Source organism: Diadema antillarum, unplaced genomic scaffold (genome assembly GCF_040938485.1).
Source record: "Diadema antillarum isolate AM-2024a unplaced genomic scaffold, OU_Dant_1.0 seq00001629_RagTag, whole genome shotgun sequence".
In the NCBI taxonomy this organism is placed as follows: Eukaryota; Metazoa; Echinodermata; class Echinoidea; order Diadematoida; family Diadematidae; genus Diadema; species Diadema antillarum.
This window is the reverse complement of record NW_027272338.1, coordinates 322888-337643: the sequence shown is the minus strand read 5'-3', so window position 1 is coordinate 337643 and position 14756 is coordinate 322888. Positions and strand designations below refer to the sequence as shown.

General features: G+C 37.7%; 1 pseudogene; it reads left to right on the top strand.

The window, feature by feature from the left end:
- The window catches only part of LOC139711243 (uncharacterized), a 94890-nt pseudogene that overhangs the window by 51608 nt on the left and 28526 nt on the right, over window positions 1-14756 (top strand).

Here is a 14756-nt window from a genome sequence, read left to right as displayed (position 1 = left end):
CCCTATTTGCCTGTCTGCGGTCGTCAGGGCGTTTAGGCTCGGAAGGGATGGGATACTGCTTGTTCTGCTAGTCAGCTAGTAGTACTGCTAGTTGGCTGCTGCAGTCCTGGGCTCGGGACGATTTAGCGTCAACCGAGGATTCTTCATCACCCGTCTATTTCAAGCCCCTTTTCATCACCATTTTACTCTAACTTTATCAATACAATCCTATTTGCATCGATCGCCTTCATCATGATCACTTCCTCTGTGATTCTATTGCTATGGAACCTTATAAGAAAGAACTCTTATGACATCATTAAAGCTTGTGTTATCCAAGGCTGTTTCACATTACGTCATCCAATACAGAGCCCTTCTGGTTTTTCTAGAGGAATGTCTTGGTCACGTGAATGTGACATCACGCACCCTATTCATCAAAGATGATTTTCAAACATTTCAATCATAAAAACGTCATTTTTTTTTTTGATTTGGGATTCGATGACTTCTTCTACCTAATACGTTGCTTCTAAACTAGATATCTTTGAGGCATCTTCACTAATTAGCATGATTAGGATGATTTTCTTTGTTTTTTATTACAAAAATTGAAAGGTTGAATATGTCATGCTTTAGCATGATGTCATGACAAAGGCAGAGGAAACACGCTGTATTTTACCAAGGTGATTATTTAAAGAGATTGCCGCTTCGGGCGCACTGACATAAGAAAACGAAGAGTTGTTATTCTTGAGGTCATAATTCTCATGTGTCTACTATCCTTTTTGTTTTACATTTTCATCATTCATTTACTGTTCTAAATCAACGTCTTTGTACGGGTAATTCTCCTTCCCGACTTGTACATAGGAAGCGGCTGCTAAATTTGCCAGGACATCCTCGCTAATCCCAGTACATGGACACAGTAATTATGTTCAATGGCATCCATTCGGAGCAGGCCAAACCGCCCAACTCAAAAGACTCGCAGATATCACATCGATACTACAAGACGAGGCGCATTTGAGCCGATCAGCTGGGCGGCGCTGTCAGCCAATCCCCGTGATCACGTTGACGGTGTGACCATTAGCAGGCGACCTCCGGCCGCGGAGAAGTCGTCGACCGATTCAAGTCACGATATTTCCCTGGCATCGTGTCGACCCGCCATTGAGGCGCTCTGCTCGATTCGACGGCAATGAAAAAATACACCCTAACCGCTCCACTGTCTACACATCGGGTTTAATACCCCTCCTTACCACTTTACCGATCGTTCGATGAAATTGGACTTCAGTGACGAAGTGGAGCCATTGACCCTGAGTGGGCTTGGTGCTGCAATGGCGTCATTGAGCTGAACGAACACTCTACAACCTTCATTCATGTTCTCTCTCCTCTCTCCCTCTTTTTTTTTCTTTCTTTCTCCTACTCCCTCTCCTTCCCTCTCCCTCTCCATCACTCCCTCTCTTTCTTTCTCCCTCTCTCTATCCTATGAGATTTTACCCCTTTTGGGGCTCCTTTTCAAAATTATTTCCTTTTTGTTGAAATTATTTATAAAACATGGATTTAAAGTCCGTAAATTCATCTGAACGATTGGTTTGAATATAGACACAAGATTCATTGCAGAGCAGTTGCAGTGCTTCCATGCGTTTTCCTTTCTCTACTCCTTCGATGGTTCGGAAGTAATCGTTTGGAAAATAAATGCTTTTCTAGTACTTCTACTTACTCAACTTTTCCATCTTTGCAACGTAAAGGCAACAGTCAATTTCACATCATTGTCCTGGTAATATTGACATCTCTTCTCATCAGCCTTGCACTCGGAAATGCTCTCTCCACTTTGATACTATGTTCATTTTTCCCTCTGGTCATCCAATAGTAGCAATTGATTGTCATTCGCACTCTCATTCAACTTAATATATTCTTTGAAGCTTTTTTTTTCTTTTGTCATTGTTGTGTTTTATAAAGTATTTTTGTCTTGTTATCTCTTGTCCTGTCTATTCTTGTCTTATTACTGCTTAGTTTCTTTGTATGGTTCGTCACAAGAAAAAGTGACAACATCATTTCTTCAAAACATTTAGAAACATTTTGCAACTGTCGTTTATGTCGACAGGTACTCCTAAAATAATTGAGGTTTGTTGATTTGTTTTTGTTTTATTTTTCTAGGGTTGTGAAATGAACAAGCGACTCTTTTCAGTGCATCCCTTTATTCTCTGACCGACCATGATATTCAACCAAAACATAGGATTACATAATTTCACTCACTTGAAAATAAGACATTGATAATCCTTTGACTCATGTTATCTATTTATGCTGTGTTTCTTATTTTAATTTTGAAATGTAAATGACATCAAATATGGTGTTTATATCATGCTGTTATGAAAAAAAAGATGAATGACTTAATTTGAATTTTAAAAAAAATCATGAATATGTTATCGTTCTGTTACCAATGGCTTGTGTGTTGTTGTTTTTTTTTTTTTTCAGAGTCATTGTGCCGTTTGTCGAATCGTGTACAACGCACGTGAGCACAAACCCCCGGTCCTTCCGAGGCAACAGCACGACAACGTCATTTTGCGCGGCGGCTGGGTGAGCACCCACTGCGAGGTTCGACCCGTGTACTTTTTGACCAGGCACCTCCTCTTCTTCGACAACCACACTTGGGAGGGACACTTTCACTACTACAAGGACCCGCTCTGCCAGTTCCCAATGTACACGGTCTCCGTGAAGGGAACGCGAACTTCCGGTAATCCCTCAATCGTCGTGGAGGGTGCTTTCGACTTCAAGTTCACGAGCCTCGCCATGTACCTGACTCCGCAGAGCGAGAGGGAGGTGAATCGGTTCAACTCCAAAAAGGGCCAGGGGTGTGGCAGGCGGGGTGCCTGGAAGATAGGCAAGACGCTGGACGTGACGTCAACGGGTGGGTGTGACGTTATCGGCATCGAATTGCCCCACACCGAGTTCGAGCTCCTCAAACTGCAGGACGATCCAGAGCTCGGCCTCCTACTCTTCAACGGACAGCGACCCAGCGACGGACGCAGTCCAACTAGGGAAGACCTCAGGCCAACTTCATTTCAGAGCCCGCTAGTTCACTGTTCGGAGCACGGTCCGATGGACGTTGTCTATACAGAAAACGCGGGAGAAAGTAACGGCAGTCGTGCTACCATAGCAACCAGCAATACAATTTTCTTCAGTATATTAATATTAGTAATAAACTCAGCCACAAAATGGCGGTTATAGCAAATAACTGATCTGATTTGATTTTCACCACTCTTTTTAAAACTGCACAGAAAAAGAAATGTAAATTTGAAAATTGCTTCCTATATTGACACTTATTTTGTAAGATATGATCTTTTTAATTGTAAAGTTTGGTTCAACTATTTCGAAAGACAGTTTTATATCATCTTGTGCATACTTGAAATAAGTTCCAAACAGCTGATTTCTTCTGTACATATGGTTGTTGATATTAAGCGAATAATGTCATTTTGTCTGGTATTTCCATGAATGTGTATGTGTATGAAACAATGTAGTAAGAATAAGAATATTTTGACTGCCAAAAAGATGTGTTGATCACGATATCTTTGACAAAGTCGACTATTAAATCTTGTCATTACTGTTCACTTGTAATGGCTTCGGCAGATCAAAGCAGCACTAACATGCGCAAACTGTGACTCAAAGAATAAGCAGTCAATCGAAAAGAAAAATATTGATATGGCATACAATTTTTATCGAAAGACGTGTCGCAATTTTGAGTGGTGTCTGTTTTGAAAAATGTTGCGTAAGAAAGATTGCCTTCATACCAATAAAAAATAGATAAATAAATAAATAATACTAAGCCCCTGGCCATGGTTTCATGTGTTAGACTTTCTTTGAACATCTTTTTAAAATCTCTCATGGGCAGCATTACCATAAAATTACTTTTAATCACGATTGCTCAATATGTCTCCACCGCCACCACCTGTTCGATTATCAAATCATCGTACTGCAATTACAACAAAGCGATTATAGCTCTTTTATGTATGTGCGATTTTCTACAGCAAATCATTTTCACTATTTACACCATAAGCCTTTATTTCCCACTGTTCTTTTTGTATTGATGAGATAGTGTCTATTTGTAGTTATTTTCTCCTTGATGTTGTCATATTATGCAGTGTTAACAGACAGTTAGTTTCGGGGACTTTTAAAATAACGATACCATAACTATCCACGAATTTGTCCATATTTAAGGGTCCGAACGTGAAAGTCTTCGGCAGAAAATACCGCACAATCAAGGCTCTTTCTTTACCGGTTCGTGCCATCAGTGACACATACTTGTACTGCACATAGTATTACATGGGGTAATTGGATCAAACTACTGGTACATTGTATTGTTCGATCCCTCTGCTTGGTCAAGTACATCATCATCAGGCGCACATGTCACTGAGAGGAAAGATTTTTTTTTGTGATTAGGTATGAGAAGTTAGATTCTGTAGTACGACACGTAATGATTGATAAGAACACGTTATATTTTTTCCTCCACTAGCGTATTGTAATGCGATATTTATGCTGATTTTATCAAAGTATTTCTTCTACGCACGTCACTATAATAGTCTGAAAGTGCTAAAAAATTTTCTTTTTTATTTATCACAGTGGCATTGAAAAGTTTTTTTGATTAGCTCTTTACACTTCTAATCCACAAATTTCAGAAGAATTTGTTTATCCTTACAAATTTTACTGCTCTTGTTTTTGCTTGTTTGCTATCCTATCATGTCTGAGCTACAGTGATGATTGGGAACCATGGGTCAGAAGTCATACATGTTGCTTCAGATTGTCGTATTTCCCTAAATAGTAGTTTTTCCATATGTGTTTACCCTGCTGGAAAGAACACAGTGTCCCACAGTGTGAGAAACACAGTGTGTTCACATGTGTTCACGAGAGTTTTAACAGTGTGAACACATTGTGAAACATCAATTTACAGTGTGACACAGATCATTGCCGTGTGAACACTGTGAAAAACCATACCACAGTGTGAAATCATCTCAACACTGGGCGTTTTCACATAGTCGACTATGTGACCACACTGTGAACACACTGTGGGACACTGTGTTCCTTCCAGTAGGATAGGTTGCGATAGTCCTTCATTCCTTCCGAGGGAACTATATGATTGTAAGTGGCGTCATTTTTCATCCTATCTTTTGGACGATGGGTATTCGCATCAGTTTCACTTTCTCAAAGTGATATGTCATCAGCGAAATTGAGACGAGATTCACTGCTAAGCAATCAGCTGTATCAGATCGATTGTTCCAAATTGGAATGGCTGCATTATTATACTTTTACTCTCTGTAATTCAATGTCTGTATTGCTTATTATCATTTGCTGCTGATCAGATGTTCTTGATTTCTTTTTTTTATTAATGTACATGGTCGAGGGAAATGTGAATATAGGGATTGATATGTAGAAGAAAATCATTACGAGGGAACATTTTGGTCTGACACTATTTTATTTCTGTCTCATTCATTTTTCGATGCTGCAGGTGGAGTGAATTGCAGATTGAACTTAGAGATGAAAAGAGAGAGTGAGAGGAAATTAAGAAGAGAGATGGGGAAGATAGAAAAAGAGAACAGTAGCTCTAGAAAGAGGGGGAGATAGAAGACAGGTGAGAGTGAATTGGAGATGGGTATATGGAGAAAAGTTTAGTACGAGATAAATGATAAAGATGGATGGACAGATTGATAGGTATAATAGATAGATAAAGATGAATAAAAAATAAACACATATTTAAAGAAAGAGATTAATATACAAATATTAAGAATGAAAAACTGAAGAAAAGACAGATTGAGCTTGACGAGACTAACATTAAACATAATAAATCTTAAAATAATCTAATGGATTGATAAGTACAAGATGCAGATAGATAGATAGATAGATAGATAGATAAATAGACGAATAAATAAACAAATATATATTAAGAAAGAAAAAAATGAAGAAAAATACAGAGTCAGCTCGACTTTAAACAAACATCTCAAAAGAAATAAAACTTAGGACTGTTCTTTGTGACAGGCAACAAGTTATGAGTATTCAATCTGTATATCTTCACGCAATGACGGCAAGATGGCCTGAAGAAAACAATACAAGACTCATGTCCTACTGTTAAAATGTTCCGGTTCTCAGTCGACAAGTATATTACAACCCCGAACACATGGCCCAGTGATCCCATGCCACACGTTAGTGATGATAAGTTTATGTTGAATTGTCACTTTTACTTACTCCTCGTCGTCGCCCACTGCCATACCGCTATAAGGGCAAATTTGTCGTATTGCTTAGGCTTTCTGGACTAATCCGAGGATAACGTAAGAGGATTTTTCATTAGGATAGGATTACAAATAGCGCTGCGGCGACTTCAAAAGATTGTCGTTTAGCTAGGTTTGTCGAAATGATGGTAACAATGAGAATGACGAGACAAAATATATGCACACACACACACACACACACACACACACACACACACACACACACACATATATATATATATATATATATATATATATATATATATATTTATATATGCATATATTCTTGTATATATGTCATGACTCGTTAACACAATATTGAATTCAGTGCCCCAGCAAAAGTATAGTAAGAAACCCGTCAACGCGATTACCTTTAAAATCAATTAATTTGAGAGCCCTTTGTTAATACTGATCGGATGATGCTGCAGTGATCACTGGTGATATTGGTCGCATTGGTGCCTCAAAATCTATTGTAAATAATGCAATGAATTAATATACATGACATGTAAAATGCAGTTACTTTATACCACCTCTTACCACGTTCGGCCTTTTTAATCACCTAGGTGTTGACGTCAAGCAAAAATGGTTAAACATGGAGTTTGTTTTAATGTGAGTGTCCAGACGTGCTGACATGAAAGAAACAAATAAATTCCATTTGTGAATTTCGAGTAGTGCAATTACACGCTGAGTTAAAGAAAAAAATGCTTTGTCTAATTCCAATATATAATTGATCAATGATTAATGTCGAAAATGTCTACCTACTCCCCCCCCCCCCCCCACAAAAAAAAGTGTGTTCAGGAAACCCAGACATATAAGGGGTCTACAGCTGACGAAAGCTATTCTGCTGATCAAGGAAACGGGAAAAACATAGAACATAAAAGGGAAGCTGATGTATGTTTAAAGAGATGGTACAGTTTCAATTGAGATGGGACTTCAGGCTCCTAACATGTTTTGATGATAATCTTTTTACAATAATGAGAAGCCTTTTATGAAAATTGAAGATTAATTCAAAGTTGATTTGATGAAAATTGGTTTTGAAATATCTGAACTGTCCAAAACAACGCAATCCTAATAAAAGGTGGGACCTACCTTTTATTACGCTCGCTTTGTTTTACTCTGCTTTTGGATATCTCAGCCGTTTCAAAACCGATTTCATCAAATGAACTTCAAATGAATTCCTCTTAAAATTGTATGCTCTTTAACATGTCATGTGGTTTCTAAGTATCTTGCAAAAAGTGGTTTCTAAGTATCTTGCAAAAAGTTAAAGGCTGAATCCTCACCTTAATCATCATGATCATACTGTACCATTCCTAACAATCTTATGACAGGTGGGGGACTGATAAAACGGGAGACACCCCTTCGACTAGCAGCTGCTGACATACCCGCTTTGTGCTATAAATGGTGGGTCTACTTGGCGCTCATAACTTTTCAACTTATATTTTTTTGTGTCAAGAATCGAGAAAGAAGTACAGTGATATGTTTCGTAAGTACAGTGAATGATTCATCATTCTTGTTCATCAATTCGATATCATAGATCTTGGATCGTAGATTGGTTGTGGCTTCAGGTAAAGACACTTACAATTATATTATGTATATATATATATATATATATATATGTGTGTGTGTGTGTGTGTATATATATATATATATATATATATATATATATATATATGTGTGTGTGTGTGTGTGTGTATATATATATATATATATATATATATATATATATATATATAGGCGTAAGACAGTATAATTAGTATTCCACTGGAGACGTAGCTTCTTCTTTGGCACAACATTTCTTGCATATATATATATATATATATATGTAAGGAATATGTCACGATAGAGGAGTGCATTAAACGTCAAATCGTATTTAATTAAATCCAAATGTGGATTTTTTATAAAATAAATTAGAATTTAATGCGCTCCTCTATCGTAACATTCCTGCTACTACTATTACTGTCAATACGCGCGGATAGGCGGATTTTATTATAATATATCATGACAATATAAAGTTCACATATACTCGCAGTGTTTGTTTTAAACACACATAAGGGTATTGTTGATGATTATGAGCTTATTAAAAAGAAAACTTGATACCAAGAAGATAATTTCCATCTCACCTGCGCCAGCGAACGAGCAATTCCAGCGTACTGGTCGACTTCGATTGATCCAGCCAACCAGCGTGATAAACCAATTGATTAGATGCTAGAATTTGGTGTAAACAACCGCGTCAATACACATACACATGCAGGTTCATACGCGTTTCTCATTGAGACGCACCGACATCAGACGAGAAGTGCATATAGAACGTTATATATTTGATGCCGTCAGTAGTTCAATTTTTCTGATTTGTCTCTTAACGACATTTATACGTGCTTTTTTAACCTTTTGGTTAGTTATGGTGACATCTAGATTGGATTGAGGTAAAAACAAAGTAAAGGTAAATCACGGATAGGGTGAAATCGCCTTTCTCTCTGACATGCACAGGTTAGGATGGTTATTAACTTGAAAAAATAGATGCTTGTATTGGTTTCATTTTGGTGTCAAGACAAAAAAAAAATAGAAAACTTGAAACAAGAAAGAATGATTACCCGATTTTAGAAACAGTTTCAGGGGAGTCTGTGATTGATCTGGACTCCACCCCTTTATGTTGTCAAGATTCCTCCCCTTTCTACAATGAAAACAAAAAGACATGTTCTCTAATGAAACAGTGCCGTATCGGTTACCATGGCCGCAGAAGAGGATTAGCCTCGATAATATATAATTTTTTCATACAATGTGGATGGGGACATCTTCAATCAATATCAGCTGAAATTGATAGTCTAGGTGTGAATGACATGATGAAGACAAAAGAAGAAGAAAGAATCAGAGGCCCAAAGCTAGCCGTCGTAGCGGAACCAATGACTTTACGCTGAAGTCTCTTCTTTTTGTAGTGGCGCTTGCTGGAATATGTCCACCGTAACAGATAAAAGCAGTTGTTTCTTTTGTTTTTCTCCTGTAACCTAATGTTTTAAACCACAGGGCTGATCCTTTGGCAACTAGGGATTAAAGTATCATGATGAATCTTTTGTTTGAGTCTTTTTTCCTAGTTTCGGCAGAAGAAATGCGATATCAAACTTTTCCATCCCTCCGTCTGTCATAAAAAATCATTGGACGCTTCTGTCTTTATTTCGTTGATGCCCAAAAACCACGGTTTTGATATGCATTATATTAGTGTACACATTATGTGTGTGGGATATAATGTATATTAAAAAGTGTTGATAGGAGGAAGTGTCCCCAACGATGTTAAAAAAAAATCATCATTGGCTATCAAGAAAGAGAATTAATTTGTCTTAGTTTTTCGCTCATATACGTGACGATGGGTTTAAACAAAACTATACGTCAAGCCATTGATTAGTTATTATCATTTTTAACTAAACCCCTTAAAAAAAGTGCTGCAATTCCAGTTTGCTGTGTTATATTTCTCTTAAAACTACATCATTTCATTCAAATGTGACATGATAAGAAAGCCTGATTAATTTTCCTTAAATGACAACTCACTTGTTCACATTATGCATTCATGCATTCCAGGGCACCGTTTCATGAAAGTTGTCAGCCCTGACAAGTTGTCAGTCTCTGACAATCACCATAGTAGCAGTCAGTGACCAAGGCTTCTCAGCCAATCAAAACCGAGGATTTTACTTAAATTGTCAGAGATGAACTTGTCAGGATTGACAACTTTCATGAAACGGTGCCCTGGAATGCAAAGTACGATTGCGTATAATGAGGAAAGGTCAAAGTGTTGAAAAATGGAGCAAACGTGTTTTGTCAAACAGTATACACTGGTATAATCTCCATTATAATTGTTGTGTGTCTTTTCAGGGAAGGAGTGTGCTTGAAAAGAATGCATTGTGGGATTGAAATTAGATTATAGTCTTCATCCATGAATTAAAAACTGTTGAAGTAAGTGAAGACTGAAATTAAACATGAAGGTTGACCAAGCAATCGTCTAATGTTTAGGTATAGAAGTTTGTGATAGTGCTCACTTTGCCTATTCCAGTGGCCTTTTTTCATCGAATTAATACGTTAACATTAGCAGAATTGTTGCGACTTTTCACTTTTGATCCGTCCCAATACGCTGCTGTTTTACACATTCCAGGAACATCCAGCCATAGCAAGTGTGGTGTTACTTAAAGATGATTAATCAGGCTTTGTTATGATATCATATCCAATGAAGATAATGCTGGTATAAGAGAAATACGATACATCAAACTTTAATTTCAGAACTTATTTTGAGGGATTTATATAGGCTGCTGAAGTTATCTGTGTTCCGTTGAGATGCTGTATAGAAGTTTTGTCCCATAGATCATGCTAACCGATGTTCTTCAAAATTAGTTTCGATTAAATTGATAAAATCTTTAGCCTATTGAGAGGTGTCATGAAACATCTTGTGCACGCTATGTAATGGTTATCAATAGACAAAATTACATCATGTCATTTTATCATACTTCGTACATGTCATGATTTAAGACATTGTTAAGTTCAGTTCAGTCTAATTTTGCATTCTATCAATGATCAATGCAATATAGTATTTGGATAATAGATAGACAATTAAATAAATAGATAGATACAGTAGACATATAGATATATTGATAGATCGATAAGAAAGAAAGAAAGAAAGAAAGAAAGATGGATAGATAGATAGGTAGATAGATAGATAAAAGATGTTAGGAATGACATAACAAGCAGATGGTGAGAAAATATCACATACCACTAGCACAGATTCTCTTGGCATTTGCCTTGTATCTCTTACCTTTTTTGTCGTTGTTTTATTTCGTACGCGACAGGTAAACGTGAGGAGGGGGGAAAATCAGCGACCGATACGGAAAAGTCACCAATATCTGATCCCGCTCTCGGGTCCGTGACGCGTGACTCTCATCGTCCGATCGATGCATCCCGTGGGGTCGGGTTTCGGATTTCGTCGGCAGAGCCCCCGAGTGATGGCAGAATCTGGGGAAGCTCCTATAAGATCGAACGCAATTATAATAAAGTCTCGATTCCACTGACTTTGTCGACTTTGTCGGTATAGAGGTTGTTTTCTCTCTCTGCGTGTATGACGTATACCTTTTTACGAGATACAAGGTATTGTTGTCTGTTGGTGAAGAGTACCTGACTCGTTTTCACAAGGGTATCTCTTCGATACTCCAGTGGGAACTGCATTGAAAATTCTTCTCAGAATAGTCTTGGTGCCTGAAGCTAAGATAGATGAATGTAGAAAATGATGATTTAACTTAAACTTACAAAAACAATGCGTTCCATACAAATATCATGGGGAATTTGGCTGTTACTACACGTTTATTTAAAAATGTTGTGTGTTCTTGACTCTCAACGTGAAACTTCCCTTCATATTAAATCTGACTGTAATGAATAGTTTTCATGAGTAACGTTAGACATAATAAAGAATTATGCAAAGTGGGCATAAAATATCAGTAATTAACCATAGGTCTGTATATCATTATCTACGAATCATATTTAGATGGGTGATTCAACGATTACAACCCTTACCCTTTTTAAAACAGTGTTGCTACCCCTGAAAGTCTCTGGGCCTACAAATAACTATAAATGAATTAAGGACAAACGTTACAGTGTGTTAATTCATTGAGAAAGAAGTCAATGAGTGAAAAATTGTTTGCACATCAATGTAAACAATTAGAATTGACATAAGATTTTTATTAAACCGAAATTGGGATTGTGATTTATATCACTGATCAGTAGAAGCACGGTTTTTTTTTTTTATTCTCCATAATTATAACGTTGTTAACATTATTATCATCATGCCCCAATTTAATGAAATCGTCACCTTTAATTCTGTATGATACTACATTGTTCAGTTTATGAAATCTATCTGAACACGTAGAGTGGCTGCCACTTTGAACAAGCGTTCGCAAAGTTCAATCCCTGCCCATATACAGTGCCTACGTCATTCGACAAAACATCTCACCCACTATACTTCCAGTCTCTACTTCCAAACCCCAGCGCCCCCCCCCCCCCCGATCCCCTTTGCCCAGGGCGTAGAAATGTATACTTTGTAATGCAAGGTTGTAATAATGACAGGGAGGAATATGATGGGGAAAACTAAACACTTCAGACTTTTCAGGCATGCTACTCCCCTCGCACATGCGGAATATCTGAACGATATAGCATCGAGAGGCACTCTTTGACTGTGTCTGAGGCAAACAGTACGTCAAACCAATAATCTTCCTTTTCACCAATTGCTGTTTTGGTTTTTTGTTTTGTTCGTTTTTTTTTTCTTTTTTGGTTCCGTCAAAATTAGCTTCGCCTCTCCCTGAGCCTCCTTATTGGCGAGCCCGTTTGCAGCTGCAAGTAATACAAACAACGCAGTAGTATAACTTCCCCATAGCTAATGGCATCTACTCAACGCGGTGTTATTGCAAGTTATATCATCTAGCGTCAAGAGACATAGAGGGCGCAATTGAGGGTAAGGCTCTCTGAAGAGGGGGAGGGACACGGCCGACGAAAGGGCACCAATAAATTGCACCAAACTAATACGAAGAGGGCAAAATCCTGCCCGTGAAAAGGGGGCATGCAATATTACAGACGAGACCCAATGAAGAGGAGGGCGGAAAGGGCAACATCCTGGCCATGAAAGGGGGCAATATATCAGACGAGACCAGATGAAAAGACATTTTAGACCATTTTATAGCGCCTGTCGCGAGTGTTGATGCATTGAACATTAGAAGTCAGTCACTCTGATTAAGATGACTGTAAGAAATTGTCAGGATTCCACTGGGGTGACACGTGACAAAATATTTGGTTCTTACCAAAGAAATTATCTACAGATTGAGTCACTGGCGTGTGAGTGGGTCTTAAATGTCTACGTCTGCTCGCATTTGTGTATATATGCTATTGAAAGAGAAGGAACGTGGTACAAAGATGGTCCTGGAATGGGTTTAGAGCCCCCCCCCCCCCCCCCCCCCCCGTCTAGGAGGACCTCCGGAGGACATGCCAGACGAAAACGAGCATTTTTATACTAAATTAAGGGAGATGAGAGAGACCCCTGTTTAAGAGAGTTTGAAGATGAGACACGGCTGGAGTATCCTTGTACACAACTGATATGGTTTAGACATAGTTTATATTTTTCACCTATTTCAATCAAAATGAAAAACTACAATGTATGTCAATATGAAATTATGTCGAATAATTCGTAGTCCACCTGTTGGTCAAATAATATTATCAATGACAGGAGAACAGAATTCCAGAAATGTATCCTGCTGTCTATAGCAACAGCTTATTTACAAAGCACACAAATCCGCCACCCTGATTTTGATTCCGAGAAAACAATGCCATATCTCTAAATGAAGAGCTTTCAACCAAACGGCGCTAAATCCATTGAAAATGATGGATTTAGCGCCTTTTTGAAGCAAGCTCTTCAAATTATATACATATAAATAATACAAATATAAAGATATAAAGATATAATCACACAAGTTACATGCCATGAGAGACATTGATATTATCTGCTTACGTCCATTCCTTCTCAACAAACACAACAACCACAAACATTTTTTTATAACCTTTGACAGTGCTCCAATCAGTTGTTGAGAAGGTATGTTACATGTACTAGTATCAGTTGTACAAAAAAAAAAGCGTGCTCGGTAAATCATAGCGAAGGGCATCACTGTCACCAACGCAATTACGTAGCGAAGGGGAAAGCTCTTTCGGTAGACTTAAAAGACATCAAACCTGATCCAATCAAAGAAGTAAGATGATTAGTTCTTGTTACTTGCCATCATGTTACTGAAACAGTGATGATACATGTGATGCTTTCTGGTATTTTACAATTGCCTTGATTAAAAAAAATCTTAAAGAGAGAGTCTCGATTCTGTTTTCTTTTCCCTCAGGTCATCCCCGAGTCCGTCATATATAGTTCAACTGTATATTGATAAAATTATGCGAGAAAGATACAAAGACATAACATGGGTCAAACACTATTTCCAAACCATTGCTGGTGTAGCTGATGGTGTTAATAAATGAAAGCAGTCTTCTTCACTGATCCTTTCCGTCTGTTCTTGTTGCTCTGAAAAAAAAAAATGCACATTGCATTTTACCTGAGAAAAGATCCTTATTCTTAAAATTAAAAAAAAAAAAACATAGATATCGCCTTGCTAGGACCCCACATTGTTTATCCACTGCTTGCTGGAACCGACTGTGAATTAATGAATTAATTGATTCATGAGGAATAGAATGATCGTATGTTATCTTATGATTATCTCGGAAGAAATGTGTCAAAATATGCAAGTAGTTTGTTTGTCATTACATAGGCCTTATTTCGATTATCATTTCACAATGAGGATTTGTTCATTGAAGGCTGAATCAGCTTAACATTCCAGTTATGAATGAAATAAAAAGATTTTACCCTGCAAGCCTTGACAAATGACATAGTTCCTCCTTTAATGTCACTAACGATGTATATCAGTATTTGCGTGTTTACGTTTGTGTTTAGTGTGTTTGTGTTCTAATGTTCATGGTAGACAGACA